A 15,256-nucleotide genomic window follows, 5' to 3' on the forward strand; every position below is an offset into this window, starting at 1 on the left:
AAGCAAATCTCTGGGAACTATAACAATACATGGAAACAAAATAACAGCCGACTGAATGACTTGTGGGTCCAAGAAGAAATTAAACAGGAAATCAAAAAATTTCTAGAAATTAATGAAAATAAAGATACATCATTCCAAAACCTGTGGGACACTGCAAAAGCCGTACTAAGAGTCAAATTTATTGCAATAAATGCTTACATCAAAAGAATGGAAAGACTTCAAATAAACGACCTAACACTATGCCTCAAAGAACTTGAAAAACAACAACAATCCAAGCCTAAATTTAGCAGATGGGAAGAAATAATTAAGATCAGAGCAGAACTAAATGAAATAGATACCTCCCCAAAATAGAAAAGATCAAGGAAACTAAAAGTTGTTTTTTTGAGAAGATAAATAAAATAGACAAACCATTAGCTAGGTTAACAACAACAAAAAAAAAAAAAAAAGAAGAGGGAAGTCCCAAATAACAAAAATCAGAAATGAAAGGGGAGACATTACATCTGATACCACAGAAATACAAAGAATCATTAGAGACTTTTATAAACAACTGTATGACAACAAATATGAAAATCTGGAAGATATGGAAAAGTGTCTAGAGACACACAAACTACCCATAGTGTATCAAGAAGAGATAGAAAACCTGAACAGGCCAATTACAAGCAAGGAGATTGAAGCAGTAATTAGCAATCTTCCAACAAAAAGAAGTCTGGGTCTGAAAGTTTTTACAGCTGAATTCTATCAAAGTTTTAAAGAGGAGTTAATACCAATTCTTCTCAAACTATTCCAAAAAATCAAAACAGAAGCTACTCTCCCAAATTCATTCTATGAGGCCAATATATCTCTGATACCAAAACCAGATAAAGACACAACAACAAAAAAAGATAATTACAGGCCGATATCCTTGATGAACCTAGATGCAAAAATTCTCAACCAAATATTTGCAATCAGAATACAGCAACATATTTAAAAAATTATACACTATTGTCAAGTGGGATTCATCCCAGGGAAGCAAGGATTGCTCAACATACAAAAGTCAATAATAACCATGTATAGAAGAATGGAATGAGGCCCCTATGTTTCACCATATACAAAAATCAACTCAGAATGGATTAAGGACTTAAATGTAAGACCTGAAACTATAAAACTTCTGGAAGAAAACACAGGGGAACACTCCAGGACATAGGACTAGGCACAGATTTTATGAATAAGACCTCTAAAGTACAGACAACAAAAGTAAAAATATACAAATGGGATTTTGTCAAATGAGAAAGTTTCTGTACAGCAAGGAAAACAGTCAACACAGTGAAGAAACAACCTATAGACTGGGAGAAAATATTTGCCAACTGTGCACCCAACAACGTGCTAATTTCCAGAATATACAAGGAACTCGAACAACTCAATAGGAAAAAACCAAATAACCCAATTAGAAAATGGGCAAGGGAGCACAATAGATATTTCTCAAAAGACTTTTAAATGGCAGGAGGTATAGGAAAAAATGCTAAAAGTCACTAATCATCAGGGAAATGTAAATCAAAACCACATTGAGTTACTATCTCACCCCGTATATAATAGCTATTATCAAAAAGACAGAAAATAACATATGTTGGTGAGGATGTGAAGAAAGAACACTTATACATTGTTGGCAGGATTATAAATTTGTACAGCCATTAAGGAAAACAGTATGGAGACTTCTCAAGCAGCTACAGAGAGAACTACCATATGACCCAGTAATTTCACTACTGGGCATAAACCCAAAGGAGTGGAAATCATCATGTTGAAGGGATACCTGCATTCCCATGCTCATTACAGCTTTATTTACGATAGCCAACGTATAGAACTAACCTAAATGTCCATCAACAGATGATTGAATAAAGAAAATACAGAATGTAATACTACTCAGCCATAAAAAAGAATGAAATTCTGTCATTTGCAGAAACACAGATGAGCTGGGAGAAAATTATGTTAAGTTAAATAAGCCAGGCACAGCAAAAGAAATATGGCATGTTCTCACTCATACGTATGTGGGAACCAAAAAAAAAAAAAAGAAAGAAAAAGAAAAAGAATGAACAAACATAAAAACACAAATAAATAATAATAATAAGTTAAAGTGTTAAAAGGAGATAGAAGAACTATGGTTACTAGAGGTGGGAAAAGGGAGGGGGAAGGAGGAGTAGGGAGAGGCTGATTAATTGTCACAAAAGTACAGTGAGATTGGAAAAATAAGCCATAATTGTGTACAGTTGACCTGGAAATCTGTAATCAATAATGATTTACTGAGGAGCTGTGTGCTGCAGGACCCCAAGCCTAGGCCAGTGACCACTACCCAGAGAGGCCTGAGAGCCACTGGGCCCAGAACATCCCTAGTCAGCCATGCCAGAACAGGCAGGCACCACAGGACCCCCAGCCCAGGCCAGTCCCCACCATCCAGAGGGGACTGAGAGTAGCTGGGCCCACAAGCCCCAAGTCAGCTACCCTGGAGCAGGCAGGTGCCACAGGACCCTTAGCCCAGGCCAGTCCCAGCTGCCCAGCGAGGCCCAAGAGCCACTGGGCCCACATGCCCTGAGTCAGTTGCACCAGAAGAGGCAGGCACCATGATACCCCCAGCCCAGGCCAGTCCACGCTGCACAGAGAGGCCTGAGAGCCACCAGGCCCACATGCCCTGAGTCATCTGCAGCAGAAAAGGCAGGTGCTGCAGGACTCCCAGCTCAGGCTAGTTCCTGCTGCCCAGAATTGGCAGTCCCTTCAGGATCCAGGCCAGACATCAGGGTGAAATGAGTGGACCATGATACCCCCTTGCCACAATGACTAAACACCAAAGGAAAGACAATAGAAATATGAAAAATCAAGAAAGTATATCACCACCAGAGGAAAAGAATAACTCTCAAGCTCTAGATCCTATAGAACAGGAAGTCCTTGAAATGACTGACAAGGAATTTTGAGCAACAAGTATAAGGAAACTAAATGAAATACAAGAAAATTCAATTAGACAACACAAAGAAAAGAGAAAAATTATACAGGATCCAAAAGAAGAAATGTACAAAGAAATCAATGCCCTGAAAAAGAATGTAGCAGAGCTTGTGGTGCTGAAGCACTCATTCAATGAAAGTAAAAACACAACAGAGAGTCTAACCAGTAGGCTAGAACAAGCAGAAGAGAGAATTTTGGACCTTGAAGACAGGCAGTTTGAATTAACATGGGCAGACCAGAAAAAAGTATTTAAAAAATTGAAGAAAATCTAAGAGAGATAACAGACAACCGAAGTGCTCAAATATCCAAATAATGGGTATTCCAGAAGAGGAGGAAAAAGGAAATGGCATTGAAAACATATTCAACAAAATAAAAGCGGAAGACTTCCCAGGTATAGGGAAAGTCACAGATCTTCAGATTCAGGAGGCCCAAAGATCCCCAGACATATTCAATCCCAAAAGGACCTCTGCAAGACATGTTATAGTCAAACTGGCAAATCTCAAAGACAAAGAGAGAATCTTAAAAGCTGCAAGAGAGAAGCAACAAGTCTCCTATAAGGGATCCCCAATCAGACTAACATCAGACTTTTCATCAGAAACCCTAAAAGCCAGAAAAGAATGGGATGATATATTCAAGATACTAAAAGACAAAAATTGCCAGCCAAGAATACTTTACCCAGCAAGGCTATCCTTCTGAAATGAAGGACAAATAGTATGTTTCTCAGACAAACAAAAACTGTGGGAGTTCACTCACATGACCAGCCTTACAAGAAATTCTCAAGGGAGTACTGGGTTTGATACCTGAAAAACAACCATCACTGCCATGAATGCCCAAGAAAGAACTAAACCTACCAGTAAAACAAAGATGCTAACAATAAAGAAAAAATAGTTTATCTACCACCCCAAGAAACCAACAAACACAGAAGACAAACAGAAAATCAGAAAGAAAGGAACAAAAGATACTTAAGACATCTAAACAAAAATCAATAAAATGCTAGGAGTAAATCAACACCTTTCAATAATAACTCTAAATGTAAAGGGATTAAGTTCCCCACTCAGAAGATACAAACTGACTGACTGGATTAAAAAGATGGACCCAACAATATGCTGCCTTCAAGAGACTCACCTCACCTGTAAAGACACACATAGACTAAGAGTGAAAGGAGGGAAAAAGATATACTATGCAAATAGAAATGAAAAAAATCTGGAGTAGCTATTCTCACATCAGATAAAATAGACTTTAAAGCATAAACCATAAAAAGAGATAAAGAAAGCCACTATATAATGATAAAAGGATCTATCCATCAAGAAGACATAACAATCATAAATATATATGCACACCACACAACGTTGGAGCAGCCAGATTTACAAAGCAAACACTATTAGATCTAAAGAATGATATAGACATTAACACCATAGTAGTGGAGGACCAGAACTCCCACTCTCAATATTGGACAGATCATCTAGGCAGAAAATCAACAGAGAAACAGAAGATCTTAACAACACTTTAGACCAATTGGACTTGGCAGATATCTACAGAACATTCCACGCAAAAACCTCAGAATATTCATTCTTCTCATCAGCTCATGGAACATTCTCCAGGATAGACCACATGTTAGGTCACAAAGCAAGTCTCAACAAACTCAATAAAACTAGAATTATTCCATGTAGTTTTTCAGAACATAATGGATTAAAATTAAAAATCAATAACAAACAAAACTCTGGAACTATACAAACGCATGCAAATTAAACAACATTCTACTTAATGACATATGGGTCCAAGAAGAAATTAAACAGGAAATCAAAAAATTTCTTGAAACTAATGAAAATGACACATCGTACCAAGACCTGTGGGGTACTGCAAAAGCAGTACTAAGGGGGAAATTTACCATATTAAATGCTGATTTCAGAATAATGGAAAGATAGCAAATAAACAACCTAACACTTTACCTTAAAGAACTGGAAAAACAAGAACAATCCAAACACAAAGTTAGTAGATGGAAAGAAATAATTAAGATCAGAGCAGAACTAAATGCAATAGAAACCCAAAAAAACATTACAAAAGATCAATGAAACAAACAGTTGGTTTTTTGAAAAGGTAAATAAAATTGACAAACCCTTAAGAATGCTAACTAAGAAAATAAGAGAGAAGACCCAAATAACAAAAATTAGAAATGAAAAAGGTGATATTATAACTGATACCTCAGAAATACAATGAGTCATTAGAGACTACTATAAACAAGTATATGCCAAAAAAATTGAAAATCTGGAGGAAATGGGTAAATTTCTGGACACATACAAACTACCAAAACTGAGCTAAGAAGATATAGAAAATCTGAACAGACCAATAACAATAAAAGAGATTGAAGCTGTTATCAGAAGGCTCCCAACAAAGAAAAGCCCAGGACCAGATGGGTTCACTGCAGAATTCTACTAAACCTTCAAAGAGGAACTGATACCAATTCTCTACAAACTATTCCAAGACACTGAAACAGACGCCATTCTCCCAAACTCATTCTTTGAGACAAACATCACCCTGATACCAAAACCAGACAATGATACATCAAAAATAGAAAACTACAGGCCAATATACTTGATGAATATAGATGCAAAAATCCTCAATAAAATACTAGCTAACAGAATACAGCAACACATACACAAGATTTTACAACATGATCAAGTGAGATTCATCCCAGGGATGCAAAATTGGTTCAATATATGCAAATCAATGAATGTGATACACTACATCAATAAAAGCAAAGACCAAAACCATATGATCATCTCTATAGAAGCTGAAACGGCATTTGACAAAATTCAACATTCGTTCATGATAAAGACTCTCTACAAGTTAGGTATACTTGGAAAGTATCTCAACATAATTAAAGCCATATTTGATAATCCCACTGCCAAAATCATCCTGAATGGGGGAAAAGCTTTTCCCTTAATAACAGGAACTAGACAAGGATGCCCACTCTTACCACTCCTATTCAACATAGTGGTGGAAGTACTAGTCAGAGTGATTGATGAAGAGAAGGTAATAAAAGGCATCCAGTATGGAAAAGATGAAGACAAACTGTCCCTGTTTGTGGATGATATGATCCTATATATTGAACAGCCTAAAGACTCTACAAAAAGAATCTTAGAGTTGATAATGATTTCAGCAAAGTTGCAGGATACAAAATTGAACACACAAAAATTAGTAGCATTTCTATACTACAACAGTGAACATGCAGAAAAAGAAATCAAGAAAGCTAGCCCATTTACAATAGCCACTAAAAAGTTAAAATGCTTAGGAATAAAGTTAACCAAGGATGTGAAAAACCTTTACGAAGAGAACTACAAACTACTGTTGAGAGAAATGAAAGAGGACACAAGAAGATGGAAAGATACCCATGCTCTTGGATCAGGAGAATTAACATTGTGAAAATGTCCATATCACCCAAAGTGATATCCAGATTCAATGCAATCCCCATCAAAATTCCAATTACATTTTTTGCAGAAATGGAAAAACACTATCCCTTTATATGGAATATCAAAAGACCACACATAGCCAAAGCATTCCTGAGCAATAAATAAATAAATAAATAAATAAATAAATAAAATAAAGCTGGAGGCATGACACTATCTGACTTTGAACTATATTACAAAGCTATAATAACCAAAACAGTATGGTACTGTGCTGGGAAAACTGGATATTCATATGTAGGAGAATGAAACTAAACTAGACACATACCTCTCACCGTATACCAAAATCAACTCAAAATGAACTAAAGAATTAAATATACATCCTAAAACAATAAAACTCCTTAAAGAAAACAGAGGAAACACTCCAGGAAGTAGGATTGGGTACAGACTTCATGAATATGACCTCCAAAGCAAGACAACTAAAGGAAAAATAAACAAATGGGATTATATCAAACTAAAAAGCTTCTGCACAGCAAAAGAAACAATCAACAGAGTGAAAAGACAACCAACAGAGTGGGAGAAAATATTTGCAAAATATACATCTGACAAAGGATTAATATCCAGAATATATGAGGATACTTTACAGCAAAAAACCAAATAATCCAATTTAAAAATAGTCAAAGAAGCTGAATAGGCATTTCTCAAAGGAAGATATATGAGTTGCCAACAGACACATGAAAAAATGCTCAACATCACTTAGCATTCTGGAAATGCAAATCAAGACCACTTTGAGATACCATCTCACGCCAGTTATCATGGCTAATATCCGAAAGACTGAGAATGATAAATGCTGTCGAGGTTGTGGAGAAAAAGGAAATCTACACTGTTGGTGGGACTGCAAAATGGTGCAGCCTTTATGGAGAATGGTATGGAGTTTCCTCAAACATTTACAAATAGATCTACCATATGACCCAGCTATCCCACTGCTGGGAATATACGCAGAGGAACGGAAATCATCATGCCAAAGGAATACCTGTGCCCCAGTGTTTAAAGTGAAATAAGTCAGGCACAGAAAGAGAAATACCATATGTTGTCACTTATTTGTGGGAGGTAAAAATACATACATAAACCCACAAACAAATGGGGGAGGGGAAGAAGACACAACAATCTCAACAATTCCTTGAACTTGTTAAGACAATATGATGTAGTGCACAGGTGGGGATGAGGAGGGGAGAGAGGGAGGGGGAAAGAGGAATGTGTAAAGGGTCATGAAAATCAACTATAATGTATATTGATAAGTTAAAATTTTTTAAAAAGCCATATTTGGAAAAGGACAAAGTCGGGTAGAGGGGGAAAGGAGTTGGAGAGAGGTTGGGTGGAGGACATGGGGAATAATTATAACTTTAGGTGGTGGGCATGCTGGTAGTATTGATGTGATCATCATATCTTGGGTGCAGGTGCTGACAGCTCTGTGCCCCATGAATATGTGTAATCAATAAAAATAAAAATAAAACAATTGAAAACAAAAACCAAAAAACAAGAACAACGAAAATGATTTACTGCATGTAACCAAATGACTAGAAGAGAGGAGATCAAATGTTCACACCACAAAGAAATTATTAAGTGATGCAATAATGAATGGGCTAATTACCCTGAATAGATCAGCATACAATGTATACATGTATTGAGATATAACTCTGTACCCCCAAATATGTACAATCAATGTTTCAATAAAATTAAATAAAAACTTTTTACATTGTACCAACTAAATAAAAGTCACCCTTTAATAAGGCTGTGATATTTTTTAATTGAAACATAATTGATTATATATATTTGTGGGGATCAGAATTGAATATCAATACCTGTGTACAATGTGCAATCAAATCAGGATAATTTGCCTACCCATCATTATGATATGTGATTATTCTTTCTGACCCTTTACCAATTTCCCCCTAACCCTCCTCTCACCCTTTCCTACCTCTAGTAACCACAGTTCTGATCTCTCCTGAAAGTTCAACATATTGTGATTGTTTTTTTTCCTTCCTTCCTTCCCTTCCTTCCTTCCTTCCCTTCCTTCCTTCCTTCCCTTCCTTCCTTCCTTCCTTCCTTCCTTCCTTCCTTCCTTCCTTCCTTCCTTCCTTCCTTCCTTCCTTCCTTCCTTCCTTCCTTCCTTCCTTCCTCCCTTCCTCCCTCCCTCCCTCCCTCCTTCTCCCTCTCTCTCCTTCCTTCCTTGTTTTTTTTTTCTTTCCTCCTTTTTTATTGATTTATCTTTTAGCTCCAACTTATGAGTGAGGACATGTGATATTTCTCTTTCTGTTCCTGGCTTATTTCACTCATAATTTTCTCCAAGCTCAACCATGCTGCTGAGAATGGAATGATTTTATTCTTTTTTTATGGCTTAGTAGTATTCCACTGTGTATATATCCCACTTTGTCCTTTTCCAGTCATCTGTAGATTTAAGTTGATTCCATCTCTTGGCTATTGTAAATAGAGCTGCGATAAACATGGAAGCTCAGATATTACTGTGACATAATGATTTCCAACTTTATGTCTTGAATAAAACATCATACAAGCCACTATTCCAATTCTCCATGGAATTCTCCAGTGAGATAGGCTGTAAACTTATCATTATTTTCAAAAATTTTCAAAAAATTTCATCTTCCTGAATCATAACCACTTTCTTTTCCATTTTCTTTTTAAAATTAACTCTTTCATACAGATGAAACCAGTTCTTGTACTGACAGATACACAACATTGTTTGCTCCTAGATATTCTGCAAGATTATCAAATATTGGTTTACTGACAATAAGCTCTTCTTTAGTGGAAATGTTTAGTCTCATGAAGCATGGAAATCTTATTGGTGACAAAGTTACTCAACTGTGTATTCCTTTGGCATGAGATTCTTTGAGAAATTTTATTATGGGTGAGTTGATGATCCCTCTCAGAAGTGTTTCATCTATAGGACAGTTCTCCAATTTCATTTTGAAGCACCATGTTGTCTTAACCTCATATCAGCTGAATGAAGTTTCTTCATAACTATTGATTTTTACACAGTACCTTCACATATGGAAGTCCACACTTTTCTCTGTAAACAAGAATAGCAGGTATAGAAAATTCCAGAACAGTGCTCACCAAATCCCACCTACATTTGCTTCAATTACCTGCTATTGACTACAATAGTATATTACCATTTGGTCTTCACAAATATGCTACCTGATTTTGCAAAATAAACCTATTCAAAGACACAAACAGCCATTGGATTTCCTTCAGATCTTAATATACTATGAAGATTCTGGACATTATATCTGGGCATTTTTACAATTTTTCTAGGCAAAACATCATGGTAACACATCGTACCAGTAAATGAAAAGCTACAAGATTCTGAAGCCACCATGCATCCTTCTTTTTCTAGGGTCCTCTCCCATTTTGCCTTTATATCAGTCACAGGAATAAGATGACAAATGCATAGAGGACAATTTCCATGAGGATCTTGTATTATACAAATAAGATCTTTGTGGATGATAAATAGGGACTATGCCATGGACTTAATTTTTAATCCTTGCTACTCAGTTGGGTATCATATCATTCTTGAGAAGGTGCCTGGGTAATCATTTCACTATCAGAACTTGTTGGCAGATCAACGCCATGATACAGAAGCTACTTTTCTTATTGGGGAAACATTTATCAATTCATCAATATATGCCACAGCTGTTTTTACATGAAGTGTTTGATGATTCTCTAATTCAGCTTCCTGCTGTGGTGTATTTCACGTGTCCAATTTCAATATTTGAAATATGTAGTTTCTTTAAATTATCTTGAATAAAGATGTAATTTACAAGACCTTTTCCCTTGTGTGTTTTGAATGTTGACATGGAAATCCCATCCCTGAGCACAATATCAGCATTTTCTTGATCCTGGTGCTGCAGCCCCATGCATCCAAGGGTGGCATATCTAACTGTGTGGACCAATCTTCTGAGTCAATACACTGAATATACCATATTGCTCTTGGACCACCAGCTCCTGTGGCTCCAAAGCATATCAAGGGAACTGCTACCCCTGCTGAGGTCTAGGTGCCAGCCAGATCCCCCCTTTGTATTTTGAAGTAAGAGGTTTCTTTGCATTTGGGATGATAGGGCAAATAAAAAGAAAAATGGGTAAATGAAGAAAAAGCTTGATTGTGCAGAAAACAAAAATCTACTACAGACTGAAATAATAGAGTTATATGAGAAGTGAAAATTTCACTGCAGAAACTTATTCAACTAAATTGGTTTCCTTCTGGCTTGAATGAGAATGAAGAAGGATGTGAGGTTTGGCCGGAGGAGATCTAATTTCTCATTTTGTTATTCAGATCTCTATAGTCTGTTTTTACCCTTCTAAGGCAACCTCATTTTTGAGACCACCACCTCTAGTCAAGAATGCTCCTCTAAATGCCCCACCACGGGCCATGTGTGTTCTTCTTTTCCAGCCCTGCTCATCCCATTTCTCTTCCCCAAATCACCATTTTTTGCTATCTATTTACATTTTCCTTGACATTGAAGGCTTACCAACTTTTAAAACCATCCCCAGGGTTTTTTTGCGTTTTTTGTTTTTTTAGTTATAGGAGGAAGTAGAAGAATATTGGAGTCCTTGTGGCTCTTTAAGTAGTTTGAAAAACCCATTAACATTAGAATATACTTTAATATTTATAAAATGAAAAAAAAACTAGTTTTCTTCATACACACGACAAAAGTAAAACCCAGATATGTCTCATTTTAAAGTTCATTCCCTCAATCACCATACTGTGTCTTCACATTTTCATCTTTTCTGCTACCTAGCATTAGTAGTTTATATTTGTAGGTGTCCAGTAAATGTATAAAGGTATAGAATTGAATGAGTCTGTAAGTGAACCCACAGAGAGAAAGCTTTATCTGTACAAAGTGTCATTTGGAGATGGGATTAATTAAACAAATGCAACCAGTCTCCTGGGTTACCTCCTCCAAACCGCAAAATAGAAGCTAGTATATTAGCTTCTGAAAAGGCATTAATTACATCTAAGACAGTAGTACTGTCTTTATAAAATAAACAAGTGGCTCTATGTTGATTTAGCAAGAATATGGGTATTTAGGTGGGAAAAAAGTGTTACAGGAAGCTGTTCAGAAAAGTGGGTTAGCCTGAAGCCAAAGTTCCAGGCTAATCTTAGTAATCTGTGAATAATGAGGATGAATATCATCGTCCTCTGGTGAACAGACATTTTGTAATGTCCAAAGAAATTGGCCTGGGATGTGTCAACCGCTAAACAGTACAGGGTTGGCAACATCAGCTTCAGTAGTTCTAGTGAAGCATGTTGAACAAGGCAGAACCCCATCCTCACCCCAAACCCCCACCCAAAGATAACAACAGCGATGAAAAAAAGGACTACTAGGTGGCCAGATTACCCTCAATATAGTTTATAGTACAAAAGTAAGATAAAATATCAGGGAGGAGGGTAGGACTGCTACATGTGGGTGCTCGGGATGTTTACTGCCAAAGGATGTTCCACCTGAGGTGGCACTTTTCACATCATGAACAAATAATAACTTACATTGAGAAGGGAGGCTGGGGCCGTGGAGATTTCATAAATCCCAACCAAGTTCTAGAGCAGTAGAGGAGAGCATCATCATATGTAAACCCATAGTGGCACAAAGAGCTATTACACACTTGAAGAAGTACAGATGCGCACATTCGCTGAGAAGCACATATATGTGAAGCTGTGCCTTGTACCTGCTGTACTAGAGATGTACCCTCTAGAGATGCTTTCCTCTCTTGCTCACCACTATTACAGTCTGATTTTAACCTCCCAGAAAGATTTCAAATCTGATACAGTCACCTTATCTGGGGGTCAGGGAGAGGGGCTCAAAATGTGAACGCTTCTATAGAATGTGCAGCCTAGCATCTGTCCGTGGTGTGTGTGAGCTGGCAAGAGTATGCGTGCATTTGTGCACACAGCCAGCGCTCTGTCCTCCACATATGGAAGTCATATATGTCATTCAGGTTGTGCAATAATAAACTAACTCACTTAATTTTACTTGAGGAAGAATGGCTTTCCACAACTAACACAATAACCCTAAATGAAGGGCAAAGTCATGTACAGTGAAGAATGAAGGACGGAATGGAGCAGAAGAGGATGATCAAACAGGTTTCACAGGTATATTTTTCTCCTTTCCTCAGCATCATTCACTAGCAGTAACTTATTTGTGTACAATTACTGTGGGTTATGTAGTAGAGATGCAGAAAATGGTAAGGAATGGGTGGTCCTGTCCTTGAGGAGTTTATAGTTTAGGGTTATAAAATCTAGTAAATAGAATCATGCCACTTAACATTTATAAAAAACTTTACCTAAATTAGCAAGTATTTGGGCCTGCACTTTTACATCATTGAATCATCTTTGACATGAAGGATATTTAAAGTTACAAAACAATGAGATTTCCACAATGACCAGAATTAAGCATGCTTGGTGTATTAATGTAGAGCTAGGGCTGGGTCTCTGATGCTCACAGACCCCTCAGCCCATTCACAAACCCTTCATATGCAGGTCTATGAGTTAGGTAACAGCTAAAAGTCCTTGGAGCCTTGATTGAAGAAGGAATAGTCTTTATTCAGCACACTATGAGCTAAGCAGTCCACAGAGAAACTCAGAAACTCATCTGCTACCAGCAAAGTCCAAAGAAAAAACTGAAACTGAGCAGCTGCCAGCAGAGTAAACATGCTCTATTTTGAGACTGAGCTCTGCCTGCCAGCTCTGCTTCCCAAACTCTGAAGAACACATAAAAGCAATTAACTAGAAAGATACATGGGTGCACATGTGCACTAACTCCACCCACACAACTTGTTTACAAGAAATGTCCAGAGAGCCTGACTAAATTATCCTATTTCCCCCACAAGTATGTTGTCTGGAGAGATGTCTTAGAGTTGCGGAATACAATGGTAAATTAACAGTCCTGAAAACTCACTTGTGAAAAACTTAGAAATGAAATAATCATGTCCTTGGAGCACTGAGGCTTAAAAATTCCCTGGACATACAGAATGATTTGTTCCCATTAATGTACATTTGTGTACAGCATGTGAAATCAATGTTGCCTGTAAATTTTTTAAAAATTATTGGAACATAGTTGATTGTACATATCTGTGAGGTACAGCACTGAGTATCAATACCTGTATGCAATACGTGATGGTCAAATCAAGATAATTAGTATATTCTTCATTATACAATGTAATCAATTTTCAAGGCCCTTTACCGATTCCTCCCTTTCCTCCCTTCACATCCCCCTTTCCTACCTCTGGTAACCTCAGTTCTGTTTGTTCCTCTTAATAGTTCAATGTATTATTGTTATATCTTTCTTTTTCTATGTATTTGTTTATTTATTTACTATTAGCTGCCACATATAAATGAGGACATGCAGTATTTCTCTTTCTGTGCCTGGTTTATTTCACTTAACATAATTTTCTCTAAGTTCATCCATGTTGCTGCTAATGGCAGTATTTCATTCTTTTTGGTGGCAGAGTAGTATTCCATTGTATAAATATACCACATTTTCCTTATCCAGTTGTCCAATGATGGATATTTAACTTGGGTACAACTCTTGGCTATTGTAAATAGAGCTGCAATAAACATGGGAATACAGGAGTCCCTTTGACATGATGATTCCCATTCCTTTGTGTATATACCCAGAAGTGGGATTGCTGGGTCATATGGCAGTTCTATCTGTAGTTGTTTGAGGAACCTCCATACCCTTTTCCATAATGGCTGCACCATTTTGCAATCCCACTAACAGTGTAGGGGGGCTCTCCTTTCTCTGCATCCTCACCAGCATTTGTTATTCTCTTTTCGATAATAGCCAGTCTAACTGGAGTGAGATGATATCTCAATGTGGTTTTGATTTGCATTTCCTGGATGCTGAATGATGTTGAACATTTTTTTCATGTGTCTTTTGGTCATTCATATGTCTTCCTTTGAGAAATGCTTATTCACCTCCTTTGCCCATTATTAAATCTAGTTACTCGTTTTCTTAACTCTTAAGTTGTTTGAGTTCCTTGTATATTCTGGATATTATCCTTCGTCAGATGCATAGTTTGCAAATATTTTTCCCATGCTATAGGTTGTGTTTTTGCTCTGTTAAATGTCGCTTTTGCTGTGCAAAAGCTTTTTCGTTTGATATAATCCCATTTGTTAGATTTTCCTTTTGTTGTCTGTGTTTTGGGGTCATATTCATAAAGTCTTTGCCCAGGCCTACTTCCTGAAGTGTCTTCCCTATGTTTTCTTGTAGGAGTTTTATAGATTCAGGATGTATATTTAAGTCTTTAATACATTTTGAGTTGATTTTGTTATATGGTAAGAGATATGGGTCTAGTTTCAGTCTTCTACATATGGATGTCCAATTATCCCAGCACCATTTATTGAAGAGGCTGTCTTTTCCCCATTGTATGTTCTTGCTGCCTTTGTCAAAGAGCAGTTGGCTGTAGGTGTATGTGTTGGTTTCTGGGATCTTTATTCTGTTCTGTGGGTCCATGTGTCTGATTTTATGCCAGTACCATGCTGTTTTGGTTACTACAGACTTGTAGTATAATTTGAAGTTGGGTAGTGTCATGCCTCCAGCTCTAGTTTTTCTTTTTTTGCTCAGGATTGCTTTGGCTATTTGGGGTCTTTTGTCGTTCCATATGAGTATTAGGATTTTTTTTTCTCCTTCTGTGAAGAATGTCATTGGTGTTTTGATGGGGATTATGTTGAATCTGTAGATTGTTTTGGTTAGTATGGACATTTTCACAATGTTAATTCTTCCAGTTCAAAAGCATGGAATGTCTTTCCATCTTTTTGTGTCCTATTTAATTTCTTTCAACAGTGATTTGTAGTTCTCGTTGTAGAGATCTTT

The 15,256-nt window shown here is 37.0% G+C and overlaps 1 pseudogene; it reads right to left on the reverse strand.

The window, feature by feature from the left end:
• Window positions 1-8,947: 8,947 nt before the first annotated feature.
• Window positions 8,948-15,256, reverse strand: part of LOC134368113 (amidophosphoribosyltransferase-like) — a 61,768-nt pseudogene continuing 55,459 nt past the window's right edge.

Source organism: Cynocephalus volans, chromosome X (assembly GCF_027409185.1).
Source record: "Cynocephalus volans isolate mCynVol1 chromosome X, mCynVol1.pri, whole genome shotgun sequence".
Classification (NCBI taxonomy): domain Eukaryota; kingdom Metazoa; phylum Chordata; class Mammalia; order Dermoptera; family Cynocephalidae; genus Cynocephalus; species Cynocephalus volans.